This window comes from Sturnus vulgaris, chromosome 1 (genome assembly GCF_052056855.1).
Source record: "Sturnus vulgaris isolate bStuVul1 chromosome 1, bStuVul1.hap1, whole genome shotgun sequence".
Lineage (NCBI taxonomy): Eukaryota > Metazoa > Chordata > Aves > Passeriformes > Sturnidae > Sturnus > Sturnus vulgaris.
Window position 1 is genome coordinate 65,534,498 of NC_142243.1, and position 12,916 is coordinate 65,547,413.

A 12,916-nucleotide genomic window follows, 5' to 3' on the forward strand; every position below is an offset into this window, starting at 1 on the left:
GCATACTTTTCTTAGTTTTGCTTAGGATTTTTGTTTGCTAAGATCCTAATTTCATTAGTTTATTTGATTTTGGTTTTTTGGGTTTTTTGCTATTTTACAAGGAATCCATTTATAATGCTAGATGCTATTTGGAGAATTTACATAAGTTGAGGAAATGCTCAACATGCTGTCCTCTTCTCTGAATTTTATCTGTCTTTCTAACAGTAAACGGCTCATCACCTTTTTTAGAGATAAAAATGTGATCCTTCCTATGTTTGTCAACTTGTGTCCATTATTAAATCAGTATAGGAAGCTAGGCAAAGAAATTATGGAATCTGTGAATCCTGGTGCACGTGAATTACATTTGAGAAAAGCTGTATGGGGAATTTCTGACAGGATACATTAGATAACAGTCCATATTGAAATATTCAGGTCAAGTGACTGATGACTGCTAGGGATGTAGTTGGAATGGAAACATTTTAAGTCACAGTCTCTCTGCTGTTCAAGTGCTGACATCTAGCTTGGCACTACACAGAAGGTCCTAGCCTCAAGCAACAGATACCCTTGAATTAGGCCAAAAGGGTCTACACAATTCTTATCAAATTACCAAGACTCTCTCACAGTATAGATCAGAAATGACTTTTATATATAGCCATTTGCTTATGTTTGTCTAGAGCAAGAAAATGGAGACCACAGCCAGCAGCCAGCAGTGGCCATGAGAACAGAGATGTGGTAAAAATCTGTGTGATGGAATACTTCTGCCCTGGCTGAGTTTCACTCAGTGTTTAGGCAGGAGGCAAATTCAGTCCACTGCCTGTGTCTATGTTGCACCACGAGTAGAGATCATGTGCAGCATCACTGTAGCAGAACCACATGAACCTTAGTAGCATTTCCTTGATTTCCCAGAGGCATAACCCAAACCTAGGGGCACACCTTTTCCTTCCTGAGGTGTAACTACAGATTTCAGCCTTTCTTGCATGAACTGTATATGTAGTGCTGAGTATGCTCACTTTTGCTCTAGAAATATACATAATAACATAAAATATTTTTTTGAGGCTTTGAAGTAGTTTTAAGAATAAAATTAAATATTCACAGCACTAACTTGATAGTCTTTTTAACTCTCTGCTTATTTGAAATCTCTACTAGTGTGCAAAGGGTAAGCAACACTTCTTTTCCAGTGTTTTCTGTATCTCAAATGGCATTACAATTTAGACAATAACATGCGTAGCATATGATTAATGAAGCTGTGCACTGAGGACAGGACATCTGTGGGATCACAAAGAGCTGCTTTGTGTACATGTTACTGCATGTTCAAGAAATTCCACAAATTGATAATTTGTTAAATTAATTGACTTTCTCTGTGTAATGTTAATGTAACCTTCAGTTTGAAAAGTGCACAGATTTGCTAGCAAGGAAAACAGGTAGGTACTCCAATCCCTAGAGGGTTACTTAGGTTTGCAGCTCACCACTTTGTCCTTTACCAAGGATATTAATATTTCTCGAGAGTTCTTAAATGAAACTAATCTTAAAAAAAAAATCAGTTTTTAGGCCATTTTCAACTGAGTATACTACAGAAAATGTCTAGCATAGGTGTCACAGCAATAATGATATCTGTTCTGTAAGGAGATACACAAAAATTGCGATTGGTCCAGACAAGAGTGTTTTCTTTGATTCAGCCACTGAGAAGCACAGAAAAAAATGTTAGAATCATTCTCAATTCAGTGATTTCTAGAGAAAATTCAAATTTATCTTTGCTAGTATCTCTGAGCCATTGAACTAGAATTAGAAAAATTGTTGTAGACCTGAGCATACCTAGATAAATTTTGATCCTTAGCACTAACTAAAATGGGAGTGGAGGACCTGTCCTAACAGAAGGGTAAAGAACTTTTTACATAAAACGTAAGTCAAGTGAGACTAGGCTGGCAAGTTACCATGACTGCAGAGGTGCTACCCTTTTTACACCAAAGGGAAGGAATTGCTTTTCAGGGTGAGAAGACAAGGTTCTCTCTAATGAAGGAAAACAGAGAGGCTATTATTCCAAGTTGAGACAGAAGGGAAGCTAGTGCACCTGAGTAGTGACTAACCTGACTTAGTCCTGTCTTCCAAAACTCTAAAGGGTCAGAGCACTTATCTTCTTGTCACCGCATCTAAATCGAAGTTTTATGCTAGTGCAGATTAGTTAGGGCCTAAAGCCACACTTAATAGGAAAATGTGCTCTTCTGCTTGAATCAGACGGAGAAATTATGGTGTTCAGCTGTTCCAGTGACTGCTCATATTTGATAACTGAGACTCTGATGATATATATATATTAATTCAAACAGGAGTGCATTTTTAATAAACTCCTGAGAAGAAGAAGAAAGTAACAGAGTGGAGGTTTAGTGTAGACTGCACAAGGTTTCAAGCTTTCTTTGCTTGAGGCATAGGGTTGGAGTCAGAATTACAGCATTAGGCCTCAGACTTGTTTTGCTCCGAGTACCTTAGAGCACTTCTGTTACTGCATAATGATGGCTACCTAACTCTCTTTTTCACTCATTTGGTCAGGGAGATACATAATTGCACTTTAATGTTTTAGTTATCATAACTAATTAATGTAACAGTAGAATTTAGGAGAACGAGGATTATTATCCATTGCTTTTAAAGGATGATACATGCTAGTTACTCATCAGGGGAAGAATCAATGAAAAACAATTTTCCTTGCAGTAGATGCAATCAACTTTTTGCATGCACTCAAAATCCAAAGATTAACCCCTGCTTCAATCCATCAGTGCCAGAGGCTCTCTCTGTGAAACCAGTTATGGGTGCAGAGAATTTTCAGTGGGTAGAATCTATTAATTTTGTATTTGCCTATTAAAAAAGTGTAAAATAAAAAGTGTGGCATCTTCTGGTTCACAGTCCTGGATGGGCTCCATTTGGAAGGAATTTCTTCAAAACATGACCAAGTCTGGGTTTTAATGGATATCATCAACACACTTGATCTTTTCAAACATGTCAGATGCATGAAAATGTTACGGGGCTTGGAGAACTGATGAAAAAAATGTTCAAGTCTCATTCCATTTCAGCAAGGCCTAACTTCAGTGCATGTAGTCAGTATCATGTTTGACCTTGACACTTCATCTCTTCAACCACTGCAGACCTGCAGATCACAATCCTATACAGAGCCATAGGAAGCCACTAGAAAATACATCTGGTTTCCCTAAGAATATCAATATTTAGTGAGTTCTTACACTATGTACTGAAACATATGTATGATATACACAAACCTGGAAACTGCTAGAGTGGAACCACTCTATGAGGCCACACTGACACTCTGTACACTGAATAAAAAAAGTATGCTACCTATTGAAAATGTGCATTTCACATAAAAGCCAGCAGGATATACTGAAATATATATAAAGCTACCACATATTTGGTGTATTATATTCTGGAATCCACTGTGTACCTGATCATGAAATGTCTTTGGCAAAATAGTTCAATATACAGGGAATATGATGCAATGTAGCATTTCCTTTTGTGCTTTCCTTTTGTGCTGAGACATTGCAAGTTACTTGACAACTTTTCACAGTACTTTTGTCTTCCATCTAAGTCTGGCAGTAATACTTTAAGAATTAAAATTTACTGTAAATAAAAACAAATCAGAGGTAATTATTTGTTACTGTTACACACTTATGAAAACATTTTCTTCACCTCTGAAAGAGTTTCTTCATAGGTTTTAATCCACTGATGACAAAGACGGAACTTTCATTATAAACCAGAGCCAAGTAAATGAAACTAAAGAAATAAAAATCCCGGAAGGTCAGCAGTTTTTAAAATAACTGGGGTAATTTGACAGCTAAACTAAGTTATGAAGAGGACTGGTGGCTAGATTGTGTCCAAATTAGATCCTTCTAAATTGCGTCCTGGTGGGTAGCTAGGGTCAATAACCACTGCTGAACATCTTGGTCAAACATCTTATGGGCAAATCAGAAAAGACTAGGACAAAACTGCAATTGTCCATGATTCAACTCACATAACGAGAAATGACTGAAGTTAGTGCATTTCATATTTTACTGATGTTGAAACAGTTTCCCAAATTGTTTTGGAAAGGGTAAACACATTTTTCAAAGTGATTTGATAACAACTTCTGCACTAGAAATGTAATAACAGCAATTGCAGAAGAGAAAAAAAAAAAAAAGAAACTTCCCTGAAAAATAAACACTTATTGAAAATCTATCATGGCATCAATTCATGGAGACCTAATTCATTACCAAAGACAGAATTCAAATGGAATGTATATGTTCAGATAATATATGATAGAATTTTAGGATTCCTGCATCCCTTTTATTTTTCTCCTATAAAATTAATTAATTTTATAAGGATTTTTAGATATGCTGAGAAGCTGTCTATTTTCTCACTTAAACAAGGACTTCATATTATGCGTGTCTTTATCTACAAAAGACCCACTTCTCTTTTTATTCAGTGAGATAACTAAGCATTTTTTTTGCATAATTTAGAAAGAAGATTCTTTTCAGTTAGCTATAATGTGGTGGCTAAGAGCTATTTAAACATTTTGTCTTGGTTTGATACGCTTTCATTGTTAACAAGGACAATCAGGTTTTTTAGTGAATTGAATGGAAGAGAAAAGGAAAATCTTCATTGCTTGTCAGGAAAGCTGAACAGCAAGCACTATTGTCAAAAGAAAAAGCACTTTTGGTAAGATTTGTTTGTGCATGGTAAAAAACGTACATTTCAGAGACTGACATAAAATGAACCTTGTTTCTCAGGGCTTTTCTTAGAGATCAGCATCTGATTTGGGGCAACTGGGTAAAGTGCAGAAAAGCTGGGATGGACTTGGGCTCAAATGAGAATGACAGACCATGGATGGCATAAGGAAGATGAGTGATACAGCACATTTTAGTGGAAGCCAGTAAACTTCCAGATGTAATGAGTGCATTTTAGTATGTTATAGTCTACAGAATACAATGCAGGGAGTTCAGGGAAATATTATTAATATTTCAGTGCACATCTTTTTATATGAAATATACATCTTGTGTATGCAAAGTACATTTTCAGGAGCTCGCAGAATTCTAAGACTAAGATATAAGTGTCTCAGCATTAAGCTTGAATATTTCATTACATCATAAATATAATATGTTTCAGTATATAATGGATGATAGATAACTAAATATTTGATTTTGTGCCAGTCATAGCAAGCCTTCATATGAAGAGCTGTGTTCATCATCGTGACCCAATTGCGAGTGCCATGAAAAATTCGACAATAATGCTGAGATTCAGTTAGAGGTATTCTTATATTTTGGATATTCAAGATCCTTTTCCACTGAGTAGCTTTCCAGCCACTCTGCCCTCAGCCTGTAATACCTCCTGGGGCTGTCGTGTCGGCAGTTGGCCTTGTTGAACCTCATACAACTGACCTCAGTCCATTGATTCAGTCTGTCCACATTCTTTCCTCCATCAGATCCACAACCCTTCCCAATTTTTTTGTTTTCTGTGAACTGAGGATGACCTTGATCCCCTCGTCCAGGTCATCAATGAAGATATTCAGTAATGAGCCTTGGGAAACACCACTTGTGACCAGCCATCAGCTGGATTTAACTCCATTCTCCACTACTCCCTGGGCCATCCAGCCATTTTTTCCACACAGTAAAGAGTATGCCCATCCACACCATAGCAAGCCAGTTTCTCCAGCACAACACTGTGGGAGACAATGTCAAAAGAATTCTAGGTAGACAATATGCACAGTCTTTTTCTCATCCTCTAAGCCATAGAAGGAGATAAAGTCACAGAAAGAGATTAGGTGAGTGTTATCGTTTAACCCCAGCCACCAGTCAAGCTCCACACAGCTGCTCACTCATTTTCCCACCAAGGGATCAGGTAGAGAATTGGAAAGGTAAAAAAAACTAGTGGGTCGAGAAAAAAAACAGTTTAATAGGAAATGCAAAAGCCTTGCACAGCGGAAAAGAAAACCGAAGAATTAATTCACTCCTTCCCATGGTCAGGCAGGTGTTCAGCCATTCCCAGGAGAGCAGGGCCCCATCATGTGTAATGCTTACTTGGGTTGACAAACGCCATCACTCCAAGTCTCCTCCCTTTCCTCCTTCTTCCTCCCACTTTACATACTGACCATGATGTCACATGGTCTGGAACACCCCTTTGGTCAGTTGGAGTCACCTGTCCTGGCTGTGTCTCCTCCCAGCTTCCCAAGCACCCCCATATTCCTTGCCAGTGAGGCAGTATGGAAATTATAAAAGGTCTTGGCCCTTTTTAAGCCCTGCACAGCAATAACAAAACAATCCCTACATTATTAACAATCTTATCAATAAATTTGTTCAGCACAAATCCAAAGCGCAACCCTGTACCAGCCACAGTGAAGACAATGAACCTTACCCCAGCCAAAACCAGCACATCTGGCCAAGCAGAACCTGCCTCTCATAAACCCATGCTGGCTGGCCTCATCCCTTGGTTGTGTGTAAGTGCTGCATTGTGGCACTCAAGATGATCTGCTCTGTGACCTTCCCTGGCATCAAGGTCAGGCTGACAGGGCTATAGCTCTCTGGATCCTCCTTAGGGTCCTTCCTCTACATGCAGGTCTGCTGATAAAGGATGGAAAGTGGCTCAGTGAGCACTTCCATGAGCTCCCTCAGTACCCTGGCTGCATAGACTCGAATATGTCTAAGTGATGTAGCAGATCACTGAGCATTTACCATGGGATTTGGGGGCTTTTTTCTGCTCTCTCTTCTTGTCTTCCAGCTCAGGGGACTGGTTACCCAGAGAATAACTAGTCTCTATATTCGAGTCTGAGGCAAAGAAGGCATTGAGTGCCTCAGCCTTTTTCTCATCTCTATTTTTCTCTGCCTCCAATAAAGGATGAAGATTCTCCTGTGCCCTCTTTTTGTTGCTGAGGTAGGTATAGAAACATATTTTTTAGACTTTTATGACAGTAGTGAGATTAAGTTCTAGTTGGGCTTTGGCCCTTTTAATTTTCTCCCTTCATAACCTCTTGTAGTCCTCCTGAGTGGCCTGCCCCTTCTTCTAAAAGTCATATTTTCTTTTTTCTCCTGAGTTCCAGACAAAGCTCTCTGTTCAGTAAGGTTGGTCTTTTTCCCCTCTGGCTCAGCTTTTGGCCTATGGGGACAACCTGCTACTGTGCCTTTAGGATTTCCTTCTTGAAGAATGTCCAGATTTCCTGGACTCCTTTGTCCTGCAGGACTGCCTCACAAGGGACTCTCTCCACCAGTCTCCTAAACAGACCAAAGTCTACCTTCTGGACATCAAAACAGACTGGAGTTTCTAACCTTTATCCATGAACAGATCCACAGGCTCTATCCTGGATTGGCACTTCACTCCTCTGCAGGAAGAGAGAAACACAGGCTCCACTCCCTGGGACATGGGTCAATGCTGTCACAAAAAGGGATGAGCACGAGTGTCTCTCTCATCCACATTTGGGCAGCTGACTATGGCCTGAAATTATGAGGTCAGGTTAAACAAGCAGAGCAAGCAGAGGCTTAGCAGAATTTCCCAAAGCACTATATATTTATTTGTGTCTGAGTATGAATACACAAGGCTAACTTTAGTTCCTGTTTTTGAAAATGTTGGCCCTAATCTACATAGACCATCATTTATTCCCTGCCCTGCCCCCTCCACTCCCTCCCATTTTTTAACAGATGGAAATTTCATTTTCCAGAGCTAGTTTTTTCCAGGTGGAATGCCTCCAAACTATAAAAGTGAATTTCTCACAATCATCCATGGACAGAATTAAAGCCAGGACTTTAAATGAACTGGATTTTGCTGTCAGAAAATTCCAGTTAGGGGCATTTTGCTTTTTTGTTGTTGTTATTCAGAAAGCTCAGCAGAAAAAAAAAAAAGGAGAAACAGTGGTCCCACTCCATCTTTGCCCCATTTGCACAAGAAGTTAGTCCTTAATTACAGCACAGGGCAGAGGCTAGACCTCCAAAAGTTCAGCTACCCATTCTAATAATTTTCTAGTCAAAATCATGTTCAGAAAAAAGTTGCTTAGGCATAGCCCTTTAATTCATTCTGCCAAGTAGAGACACCTGCAGAGTCACCAGAAGATTACTCCTAATGCAAATAATCCAGCCCGTGGCATGGAGTATATCACTGAGATTTAGTTACTGCCATTGGTGGGGAAACCAGAGATCTGTGGCCAGAAATATCACACAGATGGGCCTGTTTGAAAATCCGCTGCATCCTGGGCTTTCAAACCTTAAAAACAGATGAAGTGATTCCAGCGTGACCCCTGCTGTGATATAATGGATCCTGTCTGTGCGTGCAGTGTTTGTCATGATTTACCTCTTGCAATTCCTGGCTTGTGAAACAGACAGCAATTCTGAAAATGAATTACTATTGATTAGACATCCTGCACTATTGAGTTCTAGGCAATTTTATGAATTTATTTATTTGAATAAAAGCTTTTAATGACCCCATTAATTTCAAATGGCTCTAGCAAAACAGAAATTCTTCTTTCCTTTCTTCCTGTTTGCCAATGGCAGATACATAGTTTTAGGCCCTGTTTATGCCAGCTATGACTTCTCACCTTCACACAGACAGAACCACCTGATTAAAATGACAGCGTGGATTTCAGGGGAAGCAGGAGAGATTCTCTCCCGAGGACACAGTCTGCACTCAGAGCGCAGGGGGAGCTCTTGCCTTTCTGTGGCAGGTGGAAGGAGGGTCGAGCCCCAGTCTCAGAGCATCGCTGGGGCAGAGCATCCCTCAGGCAGAGCATCCCTCCTTCTGCTGAGCACAGCAGCAGCAGGCTGCAAATAAAGCACTACCGACAATACAGCTAGGGGCTGGGGCCCTTAATTACCCCTCACACCCTCCTGCCAAAAAGAATGTTCTGCTGAGAAAGGAGAGGATTAGGTGCTGCTCCACTAAAGATGGGATTGTGCGGAAATGGGTGAAGATCCTAAATAGGCAGCCTAGGGTTTGGAACGGGCTGTGATTTAAAGTCTAAATCTTGCCAATGTCTTACTAGGCATATCTGCTTACTGTAGAAATAAACTCTGTGGTAAGATGTAATCTGGCACTGAGCTGTGCTTCGACGGAAACAAATGACAGAATACTCCGAGGCTCTCCATGCTCTCTTGAAAAGCCTAAGAGACTTCTGCAAAGGTGTTTCCAGTGCATGTATATTAATGGTCTTTTAATAGGGATTTTTACTGAATAACCTAGTGCGTGTGAATAGCATGCACTTTCAAAAATCAACAGCCCACTTCCTCCCATCAGAGGAAATGGATTAAGCAGTATTTTTGGTAGTACAATGAAGGAATAACATAGTTTTGATATCTGATAGTTTCAGGAGACTGACACAAAAATAGGCCAAAGAAAGTCCTCAAAGGCACCTATGCAGAACATTTCCAAGGCTTGGAAAGAGCTTGTATACAGAACATTCTTCTTTCATTCAGGCAAAAAGAATGTGCTTACATGGCAGAAAGGACAAGGAGTGGGAGTTACGCATGACTTCCCGAGATTATTTTCAACCCTAATCAATGCAGCACTAATGCAGCAAGGTATCAGTGCTGCAAACAGCCTTGAGTATGTTGGCTATGGAATGATAAAATTTTAAAAAGAGGGAGAGAGAATGAGAGAGGCAGAAAAGGAGGAAGTGAAGGAGCTCACGAAGGGCTGCTCTATAACAAGCAGAAAAACAGGTTCCTCTAAGAGGGATCTGGGCTCAGGCAGGCACTTAAAGGCTTTAAACAAGCTCGGCAGGGAATTAAATTCTCTACCTTACTCTAAAAACATGTAGCAATAAAACAGGCTGTTTATGACACAGAATGTCTACGATTTTAATCGAAATTTGTCAAAAATATGTATCACCATGAATGGATGCTGAATTTAATTGCTTCAAATGAAAAAAAAAAACCAAACCCAAAACAACAAGCTAGCGGGTACAATGCAATCAGTCGTCCAGAAGTCTGTGAAAATGCAGGTTTTTTCATTTACTTATTAGGTAAATATTTAATGTCCTAAAGGCAGATCATTTCCACAAGAATCAGAGTAAGTTTTTGCTGTAAGAATGGATTTGAATATGGACTCCTGTAGTGCCTCCCTTAATTCCTGAATGAGCATAAACAAGACAAGTGAGAAACCAGTGGCTTTTCTGGTACCTTAGCAAGCTGTTTTTCCCTCCATGTTGGTGGGTGCTGTCACCACCACAAGGTGATGGTCCAGTCCCTCCTACTTCCTTCCCTCTCCCCACTGTCTTTCCCCCTCCTTTCCCCAGCATTCAGAGTCTGGCATTCAAATCAAAGGTTTGCTTTGAAGTTATAACCTAAAATGGGAAGCTGATAACTATTTTCCTCCCAGTGCTTTAGTGATGATGAATTGCTGATCACGGAAAGGAAATGACTTCTTTCTTTTTTTTTTTTTTCCCCTTCTTTTTTTCATTTACATTCAAGCAGTAAAAGTCAAGGCTCGGCACTGCAAATATGTGCAAATTCATCCACTGGCTGTGTGTGCTACAGCAAATCCTATGGAGATAAGGAGCTAAAGCAGCAGGGGTGCAGCAACATAAGCTTCAAAGCTAGACATGCAATTTACTAGGCAACAAACTTAACAAAGGGCAAAGGGATATTTAACAGGGAGGTGAAATATTCCAACCATTAAGCACAGCAAATTGTAGTGACGGCCAGACCATGCTGCACCTCAATACAGAATGTGTATGTGGGAAGAAATATAGACCTTTACCCAGGAATTAGTTTAGCTAATGATTATCTTTTTCAAGCAAAGGGATATTCTGAGGGATTGAAAATGTTCCTGTTGTTAGGAACAGAATTAAGTAAAATAATATTTGGAGGGGGTAGGGTGGGGTAAGAGAAGGTTTAGTAATTGGTGCTGAATGCTTAAGGTAGTCATCCTGTTCATCATAAATTATTGTGTTTAACCATAAGCAAATTAGACCATGCCAATCTTTTAGAAGGCAATTAAAGCAATAGATTTTCTGTGGCCTGTTTTCACACAGGAGCCTGATCCAACCCCCATTACCTCTCCTGGGCACAAGCATATATCTTGTATTCAGTACAGCTATGGCTGACTTTTACCACTGTCAGTGGTAACTGGGTCAAGCCCATCTTACAGGGCAGAAATGTTCTTCAAAAAGAAAAAAGCCCTCAAACTCTCTTCTGAACAAATATCAGTCCTTATTAAAAAAAAAAAAAAAAAAAAAAAAAAAGAAAAAAAAAGAAAACCGCTCTGGTAAAGAATTTCTTCTGATCCAGATTCTTCACACTTAATGATGGAAATTCTGGAAGGCATTTAGATTTGCTGAGCACTTGCAGTAAGAGCAGTTGATTGGCCTTTTTTCTGCAGCCACCTGGGTCTTCAGTTAAACATATTAAAGGACTGCACCTACATTGCAAACTGGTCTTTTTCCTTCATTTTCTGCAGTTCATTTGTATCCAATCGGGTTGCATCAGGATTCATTGCATTTAATGGGAAATGCACTCTTCTGGATCAGATACCTGTTTTCAATTTGGAGAGTATCTGATTCCAATGGCAGAGGTGACAGGAATAAAGAGGAAAGGAGAAGTAAGTGCCTGTGGTATAGATTTCTGCCACACTAACAGAGCTGCTAGTTTCTGAATCACTGAGACCTTAGAATTTACTTATGTTTTTCTAAATTACAATGGTGAAACAAGTGAGAAATTAACTATGTCTTTATTTGAGCTTATTTGAAAATTAGCTGTTGTCTTTCTCTAAGCATAACTGGGTTTTGACATAAAAGTTCCCTTACCACAGTGTTTCCCCAGAGCCAGAGCTGTCTAGGAAGACTGCTGCTCTGCAGTGATGATCTGCAGAGGTATTCCTGACATACTGCCTAAGTCAGCATCAGGCTCACTACTGGTTAGAGTGGGATGCAGTTTAGTCTCCCTATAACCTGCTGTTATCTTTCAAGAGTCAGCTTGAGGGTTCAACAGGAAATGATGAATAGTGTTGCTGTGTGGACTATTTTTTTAATCAAAAAACCTCTGCCTCAGTGTTTTTTTCCCCCAAAATCATGTCATGGAGACAGCATATTTTCTGTACCAAGCTTTGATGTAATTTGTATTACAAAGAATTCCATGGATGATTTATCTATGGCAGAAATGTCAGTGTACCTCTTTCCTAACAAGCAGAAGGAAAAAATTTTGTGGCATCACAACATTAATACTGTAGGTTTGTGCTTCAGTTCAAAAACAGTCTGCTGAGATTTATTTGATCAACTTGAATTATGAAGAAGCTAGATATGTGCACATTACCATTTTCAGCTTGCTTAGAGGCATTTGGAAGATGTTCCTATATAGAAAAAAATCAATAAGGAAAATTTGGCATTAGCTTTGGCTTGTTTGCATCTCATCATTGCAGGCATCCCACCTTGAAGGTTGAATAGAGGTCACAGCTGGAGGAGAGAACCAGGAGGGCAGGGAGGAAAGTGTTAAGATGAATGTGAAAGTGTAAGTCAAGAGAGGTTTCTTGTTGACCTCTAAAGAAAATGTCAAATCATACCCCGTATTGCTGAACACCATGAAAAAATACTTCATCAGACTTGGATGGCCAAGGCACATAACCGAGCTGAATTCTAGACAAGGGCCACCTCTACTTTGCCAATAAGATCATGCATATTCAGGGAGATTTACGAGTGGCATAGACCAGCTCCTTTCCACCCAGCAGTGAACAGCCCACCTGTGTTGGCTGAATTCAGTATCTTCATTCAGCTCAGTTAGTAACAGACCTCAAGGAGCCACAACTTGAGCCCCAATAAGTGGCCTATGCCCCTCCCCAGCCTGGGAAAGAAAATGCTCAACAGCTGGTGCCACTCCTGAGAGCAGCTGCCTGTGCAACACTCAAACAGAGGGGCCTCCTCTTTCTGACCATCTGTTAGTCCAGTGCTGAGGAAATCTACATTGCAGACCTCATTTCTGGCCAGCTGGCATCCAGC